Source organism: Protobothrops mucrosquamatus, unplaced genomic scaffold, assembly GCF_001527695.2.
Source record: "Protobothrops mucrosquamatus isolate PMUCROS unplaced genomic scaffold, P.Mucros_1.0 scaffold_281, whole genome shotgun sequence".
Taxonomy (NCBI): Eukaryota; Metazoa; Chordata; class Lepidosauria; order Squamata; family Viperidae; genus Protobothrops; species Protobothrops mucrosquamatus.
The window spans coordinates 1,704,404-1,718,452 of record NW_015386357.1 but is presented as its reverse complement, the minus strand read 5'-3'; positions in this window follow the sequence as shown (position 1 = coordinate 1,718,452).

The following is a 14,049-nucleotide window of genomic DNA, read 5'->3' as shown; positions in this document are numbered from 1 at the left end:
AGTGAGTGGGCAGCATATAAATTTGATAAATTAAATTTTGGGCAGGGCAGATATTTTCAATTTTCACAGAATTTTCAAAACATATTATGTGATTAAAATTGGCAAAAAGCTTAGCACTGAAATACATACTGTCCCGTGAATTGGATTCACTTCCATGAACTAAAGGTGTAACTCAGTTAATGGGAAAATAATCCAGAGCCCAAGATGAATTTATGCCCTTAGACCAGGTTGACTATTGCTTATTTATTAAAAGTGTGCTTATTGTTCTGAAACATTTCCTGTTCCAGGAACTATTGCCAGGATATGTTTATTGCCTTCTTAAGATTTAATTGATTTTTCTTTTAAACATTACTAAACCTTATATACCTACAAAATACACAGAGTAGGATATGATAACATGTGTTGGGCTGTTTTATATCTTTTACTGGAGATATAAAATGTCCTTTTTAACCCCTTTTATAGAAGAATCACAAACTAAGTTTCAGAATGTCAAAAAATAATATTTTTTGTTTGAAAAAACAAGTTTGATACAGAGTTTAATTCAATTTGGAAATCATTTATGGATTATAATTCCGCATATGGACTTGGACTGCATCCCAAGTTTATGTTTCTCCTAATACAAGGTTTTAAAACATTAGATATTGTCTGACTTGTTGCCATAAAGATAGACAGAAAATTGTAGTATTACTTCTGTTTGATAATTCTTATTACGTTAGTAATCCTTGCTAATTAAAAATATTCATTTGGTTTTTAATAATGGCCTTGCATTGATGACCACTTTCATATACAATATTAATCTAATGTTATTTCAAAAAACATTTCCTTTTTTATAGCAATAGTATTTAGACTTATACATCACCCTATAGTCCTTTACTGCACTCCCTGAAGGATTTACAATATATTTGAAGATTGCCCCCAACAATCTGAATCCTCATTTTACTGACCTCACAGGGTTTAAAAGCTGAGTCAATCTTGAGCCTCATCAGATCGAACTCCAGACTATGGACAGAGTTTTCCTGCAATACTTCACTTAACAACTGCATCTCAAGGACTTTTTTATGGCTGATAAATTTTATATATTCTTTAATTTTCCTTCTTGATCTTTTCCTTCTTTATGTTTTCAAATAATTATTAAATAAAAAAAAAAGATTAGACCAGTGGCCTTTCTAAATATAGCCAACTCTTTTTAAAAATAAAGCATCAAAGCTCTTTCCTTCTAAAGCACTTTTATACCTCAGAACATGCCATTCCTCCATAAATCCCAGTGCACGTAGGAAGAAATATACCTGCTTTGCCTGATACAAATTTTGTGAATAAATGCCTTTTATTTTATTTCCAATTCAGTTCATGTCAGCTGTAGGCTTAGAAGGAGGAGCTGCACTCGAGAATTAGCATAAAGAGTTCTTGAAGCATTGCAAAAATTGAAGGGGGAAAGTTGTAATCTTCCAAAGACACAGTTTTTGCCCAAGCTTGCCAAAGTTTTTCAATGTTTTCAGTAGTGGTTGATTTATTTGCATTGCTGTGTGACACAGTGCATCAAGTATCTTCCCCCTTAAAATCACAGTTGACAAAGAATAATTTTTGCATCCTTCAAACTGTTCATACTAAAAGATTTTCTCCAGTAAAGGTGTTCAGAAATTCCCAGTATTATGCAAAGTAATACTTTCTTCATGGTTCAGTACCTTCATAGAAAGGCACATGTCACTAGAAATTCAGATTATTGATTTTTGCGCAAATTATTCTTAAGTATCAATGACAATTATCACCAAACATTTCAAGATTTTAAAGCTATAACCAACCTCAGATCAGCTTCCTATGAATTACTCTCAGAACTTAAAAATCAAAAGCTCTATATGTGCTAGTTGAGATGAATAATCAAGCTTCTAGTTATTTTTTGGATTCTATAAACAAGGGTATAGCAATCTCTCTTATTTGTATGTGAGGAATTGTGTGAAAAAAATGGCATAAAGCAAAAGTGTAGCCTACAATACAAATATATAACAAACCTATAATATGTAACAAAACTTTGTATTCTGAATATTAATTTCTTCTTTAAATCTGGGACAATTTTGCTTCTGCTACCTTCCCTCATGTGTATACACACATGTACATAAAAGAGAGAGAGAGGAAAGAATATATCTTTATGTAGTGCATGAAATTAGAACGAAAGTGGGAAAAGTGCAATTTGCATGAAAGTGGAAGTCACTGAGATCTTCCTAGACCTCCCACTCCCCCCAAAATTCACAAGGCTAAAAATAAAAGCTTAAGTCTTCTCAGTTTTTCTATTTCATTGGCAACAAAGATACTCTACAGAGAATACACCAGACAGGATTGTGTCATGAATAAACCTGATTTAGGGGTCATCCACAATGATTAAAGTAATCTATTAGGCCTACAGAAGGAAGGAAGGAAGGAAGGAAGGAAGGAAGGAAGGAAGGAAGGAAGGAAGGAAGGAAGGAAGGAAGGAAGGAAGGAAGGAAGGAAGGAAGGAAGGAAGGAGCATGCCTTCAAGTCAGGCATGACTTGTGGCAACTGCCTGGACAAGTCCATGCAAAGTATTTTGTTATTCCCTTTTTCCTAAGTAACTTGGCCCAAGGTCAGCCAGTGGTTTGTGCCAAAGGAAGGACTGGCACTCACAGCCTCTGTTTCCAGTCTTGTACCTTTAATCAAGACTGAGTAAGAAAAATTCACTACTGAGAAAAAATATTGAATTTCCTATTTATGAAATTGACACCGATAAAAGGTTTCATGTGACAAAAGAAATTGCTCCTGAGACTAATAAAAGCGCCTGAAGGCAGGACAAGAAGCAATGGATGGAAACTAATGAAGGAGAGAAGCAACCTAGTACTAAGGAGAAACTTCCTGACAGTTAGAACAATTAACCAGTGGAACAACCTGCCTCCAGAAGTGGTGAATGCTCCAACACTGGAAGTTTTTAAGAACAGACTGGACAGCCATTTGTCCGAAATGATATAGGGCAGGGATAGTCAACCTTGGCTCTTTTATGACTCGTGGACTTCAACTCCCAGAATTCCTGAGCCAGCATGGCTGGCTCAGGAATTCTGGGAGTTGAAGTCGAGTCATAAAAGAGCCAAGGTTGACTACCCCTGGTATAGGGTTTCCTGCCTGAGCAGGGGGTTGGACTAGATGACCTCCAAGGTCCCTTCCAACTTTTATTATTATTATTATTATTATTATTATTATTATTATTATTATTATTATTATTATTATTATTATTATTATTATTAAAGTCTAAAAATTACTGGATATCAATTGCCCATCTTTAGATTGGAAACAATAACAAAGTTCAACAAGTGACAGCATAGAATCATCTCTTTCAATTTCTGAGGGAAAACAAAGAACCTGGCTGATTTCAAAATGGAAATCAATCTATTTATAAACAGTATTTGCTTTTGTTGCTTTATTTTTGTTACTTTGGTACTTGTTCTATGAGGTGCTATTTTCTCCAGCCATAAAGTATCTATCTCCCTCCTCCATTTTTGGCACTTAAGAATTTGTCACAGCTCCAGACTAATATTGGGGGACAGAGTTCTAGAATTCTGATAGAACTACACCTATTTTACACTTTTAAAAAAGGATTTTCACCTTATTTACCAGCATATTGAGGACATATTTTTTGTATTAGTCAGACCTATTCTTCATATAAAGATGACACATTAATGGGATTTTTTTTCATCTTAGCCAGATGCTTTTCATCTGAGTCAAAAATGGATCTGACTGAAAATATGTTAAAATTAATCCAGATTTGTAGCCACAGTCTTCCTGCCTTGTAAGCTTATATCCATGGGAGAGCTGAACTATCAGAATGTAATAAAGAAATAATGCCAAGTTGATCTTCATCCACAAGATGATGTTCATCTTCAAAGCAGTTTAAAGACAAGTTTTTATTCCAGTGCTCTTCTCTTTTTAAAAAGAAAGAGAAATGTTAGTTGTCACATGAAATTGAAGGAAGAATCCATGCTGGTGTCCTGTAAATATAGCATGAGCCAGTACATGTTTTTCCCAAATACCAGCGGGTACTAAACCAGAACTAACCACATTTCTTTCCAAATAAATATCACATTTTGAAGAGTCTCCAGAATTTCTCCTCTAAATTCCTTGAATTCAAGGCTGTTGTTCTATTTTCAGAAATAAATTTCTGAAAATAAAATGCTACATTTTATCCAGAAACCTAACCAAGTTATTTTAATATAAAAAGCCTAAATATCTTAGACCCTAAAAAAAGCAATTGTCCCATGTCCCTGTTCACATTTGAAGGTGGTACCTAAAACATCAATCTGATTATTTCCAGTTTTTGTCCAAAAAAATAAGCCTTGTTGAACTCATTAGGACATTTCTGAATAAACATATAAAGGCTAGCACAGCCTGAAACATATTTTTTATGACAACACTTTTGATTTCTATCAAAACTGGAAATCAATCCGTGCATTAAAAAACTCAATATAGACATTTCATATTGTACTATCTTTGGATTTAGAGAGATCATTGCAAGTTTCTGTCCTGCTGTGTATATAAACTTGCAACTTGGCTATTAGCATGTCAGAACAATAAACATAAAATCCTTCTTTCCTGACATAGTTGCTTTTTTACAAGCCAGGAGAGGGCTTTGATATAGAAAACTATTGATCCTGCTCTTCTCACAGCTCTAACCTTTAGTTAACCATGCCGTATAATTTTGCTGAACATACAGAGTGCTCTGAGGTTTGGGTAACTCATTAAGATTCTTTTAATTGGGCCTGAAAGAAAACTAAATGTGTTTTTTGTAACAAAGGGGTTCTTTGGGCATAAGGGAGACCTCTAAGCTAAGGTCAGGGAGACATATATATCCAGATCAATCCAAGGAAGAAGAATATTCATCATCAGGGGTCCAACTTAATGACAAATTCACAATGCAGTCTTTCTGCTGTAAGAAAACAGAATGTGAAAAATGAACTGGCCCGAGATGGGAGTCCATATTAACTATGTAAGTCACCAGTCTGGTAGCAATGCCAGATTTATCTCTCCAAGTTTAATAACTGGAACTTATGTCTATCTGCTCTCATGTTAAATGCATACAATTTCATTTGTTTGTTAAATGTGTAAGATGGTGGTTTGAGAACCTTATTAGAAACTAGAGATAGATCACCGCAAATTCAATGTAGGTAGCAAAACAAGTTATTGTTCCCTGGATTTTGTTTAAGCAAGATGAGGTAATTAAGGGTGAAAAAACAATCTCAGAAGTTCTTGCCAATCTAGATAGTAGCCAAAGACCAACAAAGCCAAGGAAACTCAAACTTTAGAGACCAATCAGAAGTGGGAAGATTTGCTTTTGTCTTAGTTGAATGTTTAAAATAGAAGGGGAATTCTATTGGTCTTTCACCTTAGAAGACTTTTATTATCTTATTCTGGCTCCTGCCAGGCAAGAAGTATACTTCAGTTTATAAAATGATGGGGATGCCGAAGGAAATAACCATATAGAGAAATGTAAAACAAGATAGGAATTAGGATTTATCAGGGCTGGTTCTTTGTAGCTTCATACCTACTTTGTTCTCCTACATTGTGTATTCCAGCTTGAAAACTTAGCTGTGAGTCAAGCCTGATATACCTGAGATTTGTCTTCTTTTTCAGTAGTGCTCAATCCTTAGCTCCTTAACCAATGTAACAAGTAGCTTGCATCTTCTTCTGAAATCAGTAATCTTATTCTGACAGCAAATTTAATTTGCCATGCATTCCTGACACTCTGCTTGCCACAGATGATCAAAAAGCTGAGAGAGAAAAGAAGTTCCACTCATCTATCCTGTAAAAAAGATACAAAGAGGAACTTCTATAAACAACCAAGTTTACTCATCAGTTTGTGGAAGGTTGCAACTACAGATATTGTGAGAGAAGAAGAAGAGACTGAGAAAGCTGAGGAAGCTAAATGGGCTAACCCACTACAAAATTGAGTACTGTATAATGTATAATTCCATTATGGCTTCATTCTACATATGCCTGTTCTTTAATACCTGTAGTTCCCTTTGCACAAAAAATAAGAGTAATATATAATTTTAATTTAATAGGCATGCATTTGCACATATCACTAGAGAGAATGACTACCAGGGCTAATTTATTCCAATCCTTTCAAAAATTTTCTTTATCAGACTCTGCTCTGGTTACTTGCCTGTCCTATAACTGTGCTATTTTTTTCCCTGTCAAAGCTTTCTTGTTTCTCTTCTCTCTTGACTACTTGAGTCCCTTACTTCTGATGTCTCAGGCATTGTATCTCATTAGCAGATATGACACTTAGCCCAATTTATCCAAGACTACCATCCTAACAATGGTAGTAACAATGTGTAAATGAATTTTTTTCTAGGACACCTTTATTAGGACAATACTTTATGCTGCAACGATTTTCTTCTGCGGTTTGAGAAGCAATAGAAATATCTTTCTATTATGATAATTTATCTCATTTTGGCATGCTTCAGAATGGATCAGGTATCGACATAGCTTTGGCATATATATGCTGATATGATTAATATATAGTAAGTTACATTGTGGTGAAATTTGCAAAGATATAAATTCATAAGACACAGCTATTAAAAAAAATAAACATTTTTGCATTGTGGAGCTATGGACACAAGTGAATTAAATTAATGCAAAGACTCAAACTAAAAGTCCTTTTTTAATTTTAAAAAATAGGATTTAAACTTAATAGTCATCCTCTGGTTCTGTAAGATACTAAATGTTTCAGTTACTGCCTACCAGGCAACTTAACTTCAAACATCAGACTACTAAGCAATTGGTAAAATAGAATTTTTAGTTAAGAGATTGAAAGTATAGCATCACAAATGTAGAAAATGACTCTTCAGGAGATACAGAATGGTGGTGGTGGTGGTGGTTTTATATTTCAAAGAATCTGAGATATCTGCTAATTATTTTTCACCAAAATAATGATCCTGTGAGAAAGGTCTGGTTTCTAGCTTTGTAGCTAGTGTGGGTTTTTCAGATGGGTTATGAGCCAACATCCTACCTTGTTTTTCCTCTCCTCAATGCAGTTCTGAAATTTTGCCAGGCCTTCACTTGGCCCAGGCTGGATGTATTACATTCTTCTATTCTGGGGCACTAGAAAATATCCCTTTAGGCCAGTGGTTCTCAACCTTCCTAATGCCGCAACCCTTTAATACAGTTCCTCATGTTGTGGTGACCCCCAACCATAAAATTATTTTTGTTGCTACTTCATAACTGTAATTTTGCTACTGTTATGAATCGGAATGTAAATATCTGATATGCAGGATGTATTTTCATTGTTACAAATTGAACATAATTAAAGCATAGTGATTAATGATTCACAAAAACAAATTGGGTTTGAAGATAAGCAGTAAGATGGAAAGAAAATTAAGCAATGAAACTGAGAGTTCCTGGATTAGAATTTATTATACCATCACATTAAAAATAAAAATATTTCCAATCTTGTTGGAAAAACAGTGGATTCACTCCTACTGATAATATTATTTAGATCAGGGCTTTTCAACCTTTTCACCAATTGTACCACTTTTAGAATATGGCAACATTCGAGTACCACCAGTCACCTAGCGAGGTGTCAAAAACTTGACCCCCCCCCAAAAAAATGGAAAAAAGTGATAAAGTACAGGTAGTCCTTGACTTACAACAGTTTGCTTAGTGACTGTTCAAAGTTACAATGGCACTGAAAAAAGTGACTTATGACCATTTTTCACACTTATGACCGTTGCAACATCCCCAGGGTCATGTGATTTACATTTGGATGCTTGGCAACTGATTCATATTTATGATGGTCACATTGTTCCAGGATCATGTGATCACCTTTTGCAACCTTCTGACTAGCAAAGTTAGTTGGTAAACCAGATTCACTTAACAACCATGTTACTAATTTAATCTCTCTCTTCCTCTTTCTCTCTTCCTCTCTTTCTCTCTCCCTCACTCTCTCCCTTTCTTTCTCTCTCTCCCTCTTTCTTTCCCTCTTTATCTCTCCCTCTCTGTATTTCTCTCTCCCTCTCTCTTCCTCTCTTTCTTTCTCCCTCTTTGTCTTTCTCTCCCTCCCTCTCTCCCTTTCTCTCTCTCCCTCTGTTTCTCCCTCTTTCTCTCTTTCTCCCTCCCTCTCTTCCTCCTTTCCTCCCTCCCTCCCTCCCTCCCTCTCTCTCTCTGATTGGGGATTGATTTGGAGGCGCGGAGGGGAGGGGAGCGGCCGAGGGCTGCCTGTGTGACTTTGAAGTGGCCACCTTTGGAAGCAGCAAGGGTGCTCCAGCCAGGCTTGAGCCGGGCAGAGTGGGCAATGGGAGAGGAGTGGGTCGATCACCTTACTGGCAGCCGGGACTCCGGTGCGCCTTCCCGGCTAGCGGGGCCTACAGTATCAGGAGCCCCTTGAGGGGGCAAGCCAGCATGAAGAGCCAAACCCTTCCTGCAAGGGAGGGATGCGTTGAGGGAGCCAGCCAATCATGGGACGTAGATTCTGATGGACGGCTGGCCTGAGCCAATGAGGCGCCAAAGAACTGGGAGCCATAGTTGAGGGCTGAAACACCTTCAGCTGTAACTGCTCACACGTGTTTGTGTGTGTGTGAGTGCGCTGGCCTGGATCAATGTTGCTTTCCAGGTGATAGGCGCTTCTTCAGGGCTCAGGAGAAGCACCAGGATCAGCTCTGGAAGAAGCACAGATCAGGCAGAAAGGGGAGCTGATCCTGGCGCTTCCCCTGAGCTCTTCCAGCCTCGGAGAAGCACAGATCAGGCGGAAAGGGGCACTGATCTGGCGCTTCCCCTGAGCTCTCCCAGCCTCGGAGAAGCACAGATCAGGCGGAAAGGGGCGCTGATCTGGCGCTTCCCCTGAGCTCTCCCAGCCTCGGAGAAGCACAGATCAGGCAGAAAGGGGCGCTGATCTGGCGCTTCCCCTGAGCTCTCCCAGCCTCGGAGAAGCACAGATCAGGCGGAAAGGGGCACTGATCTGGCGCTTGCCCTGAGCTCTCCCAGCCTCGGAGAAGCACAGATCAGGCGGAAAGGGGAGCTGATCCTGGCGCTTGCCCTGAGCTCTCCCAGCCTTGGAGAAGCACAGATCAAGCGGAAAGGGGAGCTGATCTGGTGCTTCCCCTGAGCTCTCCCAGCCTCAGAAAAGCACAAATCAGGCGGAAAGGGGCGCTGATCTGGCGCTTCCTCTGAGCCTTGCCAGCGGGATGTGTGCCTCTCGGTGTCGTACGGTTTTCAATGTTTCGCTCGAATAAGGGATGGAAAAAGAGAGAAGAGCCCCGCTCGTCACAAACTGAGAGCAGATGGTTACTGGCGTTGCGGCTCAAGGCGCGTGTTGAGGAAAAGAATATGATTAACACCACGCACACGCGCGCACACACACACACACACAGTGCTTGTCTTCCGCCACATTTTATTCACGTCAACCTTTAATATTGGGAGTTGAAAATAACGACTCTACACAAACGCACACACAAACACGCAGATGGACACGCCCCCTCTCCTCATTCAGTTCCTTTCCTTGGCTCATCCACTGCGGGTTATTGAGGCGGCGGCGGCAGCTTTGGCAGTGTCTCGGTTCCTAAGACCATCGGAAATATGTGTTTTCCAATGGTCTTAGGCGACCCCTGTGAAAGGGTTGTTCGACCCCCAAAAGGGTCGCAACCCACAGGTTGAGAACCGCTGCTCTAATTTATCTCTTGCCATTTGCCATACTGTCAAATTGACTCACAGGTGCAATAAGGTGATGCAATCCCTATCTATTTCTTGTTGAGTATTAGGACAGTAAGTCAGGCAAAAAGCATTGCTAATATTTTTATTCAAGATTATCACATTTGCACCTTGAGGAAAATTTCCATACCAGCCCCTCTCCTGGAAAATCTTTGTAGAGCTGACATAGAGCCCCACAGGGGAAAATAACAGCTTAGAATATAATTTTGAATGGGTAAAGAAAGGTTAAGCATTCATCTTTTTCTCTCTTCTCTTCCACTATAATTCCTCCACATGAAATTACAACTTCCAAAGGCTGCTTTGTGTTAACACATGATCAAACTCCATAGCTCTCTTACATAGATTTGTATTGGGTGTAGTAGTCTTTATTATGCTGGTGTTGAAAATTAATTCAGTACATCCCAGTTTTTCCCAGTACATTCCATACCTTACAGGATGTGACAGAAATGTCCAAATGTCGGAGCTCATCATACAGAAGATTTAGGGAGCTGGCATTATGTTGAATAATACCTGGAGATATTGGCTCAGGGTTTCTATAGTATTTTGTTCTGGAAATAAACTAGAGAAAGTTAGAGGAGCAATAAGCTATAACTGTCTTCTTGCACCATATCCATCTGGAAAGTACAGGTCGAAGAAAGGTGCCTTAGAAAATGGAGAAAGTTTCAATTTTCAGGCATTTTGATTTCATGTTCACTTCCTTTCTATTAACCCCCTCTTTTTTAAGTTGGCTGACATTTGAAATTTAGTGATTAAGTGTGGTAAAATCATAACCCTAGAGATGAATATAATTATTAGGCCAGAAATGTGGTCTTCAGCTAAAGGTCACTTTAAACTTGGCCATAGATATTTTAAACTATTGCTGAGTGAAAGTGTCCATGTGATCAGATTTCCCATTAACTCAGACCTAGGCTTTTTATGGACCATGGGCCACATCCAGTCCTTTAGCTGTCTCTGTTCAGTTCATGACAGGGCAGCCCTCCACAATGGTCCTAGTTTCTCATGTGGGCCCTTGGGAAAATGAATTGCTCAGCCTGCTTTAACTCCATTCAGACAATCTGGAAATGAATGCAATCATACAGTCCTAAACTCAGTTCCCAGTAGAGATTTTCATCTAAATTCCAAATAGAGATTTTCTACATCATACCTTTTTAGGCTTTCTTCATATTAGCAAAGTTCATATGCTATGCTATATTGCATGATCCCGGCCTGTATCATTTGCAAACCATAGTTAATAGCCTATTGCCTAAGTCCACTTTATATTTTACATAAGCAGTTGTAGCTTATTCAATGAACTGTGGTGAAAAACTAATTTGGCTCACTGTAGCTTCTATTCACTGGTGGTTTCAAAACCACCACCACTACCACCTTCAAATGGAAACACATGGAAGAAAAAGATATTATGGATCCTTAGTCTGACATTAAGGATGCACATTGTAGTGATTTTAACCCCTTTTGTAACAGTTATGTTGAAATATTCCTCACAAAATCTTACTGAGCTTACTGAGACGAGCAGGGCTCCATTTGCAATTTAGGGCAATTCTGAAAGAAGACAGAAAACAATCCTAAAATATCCTAGATATCCTAGACCAGTATTTCTCAATTTAAGCTATTTTAAGGCATGTGGCCTTCAACTCCCCAAATTCCCCAGTCATCTGGAAGAGTTGAAATTAAAGAGTTGAAATCCACATATCTTAAGGTTATCAAGGATGAGAAATTCTGCCCTACACTATAATTCAAAGCTGAACAGTTCACACTCCTTCATCCTGTCCATGAGAAAGGGAAGCCAATTAAAAGTGGGATTAATAGAAGCAGGAAGAGCAAGGATTCTTTTCAAAATTCTCAGTGTGGAGGGTAGGAAGAAACTTGAATTTGCCTACCTGTTCTTCTATTCCTTAACTCTAAGATGCCCTATGCTAAGGATTCACAATAGCATCTTAGTTCTCCACACAGCAGGGAATCACCTCAAAATTGCCTCTGTAATTGACTGACAGAAGATAATCTTCCTTTTTCAATACAGTTTTAAAAAAATCCCAAATAATGGGATAAGGATTCCACTTGCCGTAAGCATAACTGAGGAGCATGCATAGCACTACTGCAAAACTATAGACAGGGTACTTTATATAAAGCTTTTAAACCCCTATATTCTATCATGCTATGAATTAAGAAGCTGACCACTGAATAATAATACCACAAATAAAAAATATAATCTAAACAAAATAACCAAAAAAATAAGTACAGAGATTGCTTCAAACATGCAAAACCTAAGGACATAAGTTGCCCTAGAGGTGCAGCCAAATTTGCAAAGAAAAAACATTCTTAAATATATGGGGAGTAGTAATCATATTAACTGTGCTTAAGTAATTTAAGTATAAGTTCAAAGTTTTCTTCTGGTCTCACTTCCTTTCTTAACAGTTTTCACCCATATTCTAGAGTAATAGTGTATCATAGAGTCTAGTCTATCAAAGAGAAGGATTAATTGGGGCTATCAGTAAGAAGAAGGAATTGACTTATTCTCCAAAGCACCAAAGGTCAGAACAAGAAGAAATGGGTGGAAGCTTGTTGAAGAGAGATCCAATCTGGAAGTAAGTGAAAAATTTCTGACAGTGAGAACAATTAATCAATGGTATAGCTTGTCTCCTGGAGTTGTGGGTGCTCTATCACTGGAGGTTTTCAAAAATAGCCAGGACAACCATTTGACCAGGGTGGTATATGGTAATGTCTAATAATATGTGGTAAGGTAATTTCTATTTAAAATCTTCTCATTTCAACACATTCCAGGAAACCAGCTGTGTTGGTTTATTCAAAGAATAAAGAAACTGGTGGCAATTTGAAGATCAACAAAGTCTCCTGCCCTGAGCAGGGGGTTGGACTAGGACCTCTGAGGCCCCTTCCAACTCTATGATTCTATGTTCTATGTCTTCCAAAGGAGGACAAAAGTGATGCATCTACAGCCTAATTGTGATCTTGGCTTTTTAAAGTTTTCATTGTACTAGTTTTAACCTGTAACATAGGTTGATATGAAAGCAGGCAATTGAAGTCCCACCATTATTACATGTAGAAAAGGGCCAGGACTTTATTAATATGGTTATGAACCCATCTAGAGTAATTCTATATTTTCCCTGTAGATGCCAGGAATATCTCAGTTTGACCGGAATATCTCAGTTTGATCTTCCACTCAGATGCTAGTTTAATATCACTACTGCCTGATTTTTTTAAAAAAAAGCCAAGAACGTTTTCATGTTTGGCACACTGTTTTTATTTGTTTGGCTGTTTTTGTAATAGTTATATCCTATCTTTTCTCTGAAGAATTAGAGGTAGTACATGAGATCTCTCCTTTATAAAAACAATCTTGCAAGTTGAGCTGAAAGAAAGTGACTGGTCCTATTGCATCCTATATTTTAGGCACAGGCAAAAAAAGTCTTAAATTATTCAGGGATTTGAAAGGAATCATCGGTCACTGTGCACTGTGTAGTGCAGTTATTGATGTTTTTCCTCCAGTATTAAAACCATGCTCAACTTCTTCCACATCAACTTCCTTTAATAAATATTCAGCATACAGGTTGAATAAATAAGGGGAGAGTATACAGCCTAGTCTCATTTCTTTACCAACCTGGAGCCAGTCTGTTTCATCATATGGTGTTCACAGTGTAACTTCTTGAACTGTAATAACTGTCATATGAAGACAATTGGATGTTCTGAGACTCCTATTTTTCCAAGCACTTTGCAGAGCTTGAAAAGATTGATGCAATCAAAGGCCTTTCTACAATTAATAAAGTACATACTGACTTCTTTTTAGTATTCTTTGACTTTTTCAGTTATCAGCAATAATGTCCTGCGTTTTCCATTCTTTTTAAAGCCGGCTTGAAGATCTGGCACCTTTTTATCAATGTAAAATTATATTGGATGATCCTAAGTATTATTTTGCTGATGTATAACATAAGTTATAATGGTTTGCACACTCCATTAAGTCTTCCCCTTTTTTTGTATTGGAATGTTGATTGACATCTTCCAGTCAGTTAGTCACTGTGTCATTCTGCAGATTGGCCTGCGTAGCTTTGTTGGAACCTTTACTGATTCTTATCCTGATGAGTTGGATTGGAACTATGTTGCTGGTTCACGCAACACACTAACTTATTATTTATTTATTATTATTTATTTATTAAATTTATATACCGCCCTATCTCCCTTGCGGGACTCAGGGCGGTGAACAGGCGATACTAAAAACCACAATAATAAATAAATAGTTTGTTTTAAAATCGAATTAAATAACAGGCCTGTTCTAAAAACACACCCGTAAAAAACCCCCCACTGAAACATAATCAAACTACGCCAGGCCGGCCGCACGGA